General features: G+C 28.4%; 1 long non-coding RNA gene across 1 annotated transcript in view; it reads left to right on the forward strand.

Annotated features, from left to right (window-relative positions):
- The window catches only part of LOC108720782 (uncharacterized), a 19,200-nt gene extending 17,824 nt beyond the window's left edge, over positions 1-1,376 (forward strand). The window contains exon 3 of the long non-coding RNA XR_001936542.1: positions 1,365-1,376. This is a non-coding gene — a long non-coding RNA (uncharacterized lncRNA). The remainder of the gene's footprint in view (positions 1-1,364) is intronic.
- The last annotated feature ends 462 nt before the right edge of the window (positions 1,377-1,838 follow it).

A 1,838-nucleotide genomic window follows, 5' to 3' on the forward strand; every position in this document is an offset into this window, starting at 1 on the left:
CTGTTAATATTAATGAATTTATTGTGAGTTGAATCGATTTGTCACTGTAATAAGTAACGCCATCATAAGTTATAATCTACATAAAATGATTAATGTAGGGCGTGTAAAAGACTTAGTGGTTATTTCGTGATACATACGTGTAGTGGAATAGTAAAGCATGTTTGTATTATTAAAGCACATTTGCATTATTTGTAAATTTTTCATGAGCCGTACATACCCCCTTTCCCCCTATGAGTAGCCATATATCCCACCCCCATGAGATATGCGGCAAAAATACAAGGTTTCAAAAAGTTTATTTTTTAATATGAAAAATAAATATTTCGGATTTCTAATATTTTTTTCATAGTAGTAGACAGTACAGTTTTTACTGATATAGTTCGTTTACTATAAACATAGTAAATAATACTTAATAAATTAAGTTTTTGATAGGTGCGGCGTATATACCGGAGTTACCCTATCTGAACCAATGAATGCTGAAAGAAGACGAATTAAATTTTATTTGAAAATAAGTTTTTCTTTCCATTGATCTTGAAAGGTAGGTACGCTTTTAGTGCAAATAGGACCTTTGTCTCAGGATTTTAAGAGCCTAAAATAGACGTTGAAAATAAACAATGAGTGCAGAAAGGACACAAATCCAAGACTCATAAAAGATTTGAAAAAAAATGTAATATTACATCTCGTTAGAATGTGAAAGCTTATTATTTGATGAGATTTTCAGCTAAACGACTAAACCAGAAGAGATATTTTAATAGTTAGTGTATTAACTCTCTAGTGTTTTCGAATTTATATTATGTAAATTGTCTCATATTGTTCAACATAATTTAAGATAAATAAAGTATATGTATGAAGTATACTATAAAGTTTATTTTTTTTTAGTATAGAAGGGATAAGAATTCCAAATTGAAGTTTTTCATCTAATAGGTAAGCATTTTAGGAATTAGGAATGCTTTAAAAATATTATTAAATGTTATATTTAAATTCTTAAAAGTAATTTTGTTAGTTTTTTCACTAAAACTAAAATTAAGTAGTTTGTTGTTAACACTGAAAAATTTAATAATGAATAAATGACTCGTATCCTTTTTGCACTCATCGATTCATTTTAAAACTTCATGACAAAAAGAGAATGAGAGAGAGAGAGAGAGAAAGAGAGAGCTTTAATAGTAAATTCTGAGATTTTTCTGGTTTCTGAAGTTACAGACACGTGTAAAGTTCGAGGTCACGCATAGCGGATCGCGTGCCGAACAATAATATCACTGTTACGGTCGGGAAGTATCACGTGTTAGCAGCAAATCGGATTTTCGGTTTTTCGAACTCTTCTGTATCAGTGAAGCGGAGTTATTCTTAGATATTTATTGATCTGTGAGAACATTAAGTACTCCAGAGCTTTTAAGCCTTCAATAAATTGGCGAATATTAAAAAGAAATATATCACTGATATTATCTATATGAACCATATATTTTTTTAGTTAAATTTTTTAAATTTCTATTTGAAATTGATATCTTTTCTACATATGTACCTTTATATATCTTTGATTAAATCACCGGTAGCAATTACATTTTTCAGTATAAATCATGATTATTCAACGAGTAATAATTGATTCAATATATTTACATTTTATATGTAATATACAGGGTGTTTCCAAATTAAATGGCAAAACTTCGGGAGCGTGTAGAGGAGTAAAAAACTAAGAAAAAAAGTCCTATAGACATATGCTCCTTTTTGCTTTGTTTCGCAGGAAATCACGAAAAAAGAAAAAAATATATTTAATTTATTATTTTAATTATTTTATTTATAAACTTTTTAATGAAGATTTTGTTCGAAATGTGCACCTCTTGCAG

This window comes from Mycetomoellerius zeteki, unplaced genomic scaffold, assembly GCF_001594055.1.
Source record: "Mycetomoellerius zeteki isolate Tzet28-1 unplaced genomic scaffold, Tzet1.0 scaffold155, whole genome shotgun sequence".
Taxonomy (NCBI): domain Eukaryota; kingdom Metazoa; phylum Arthropoda; class Insecta; order Hymenoptera; family Formicidae; genus Mycetomoellerius; species Mycetomoellerius zeteki.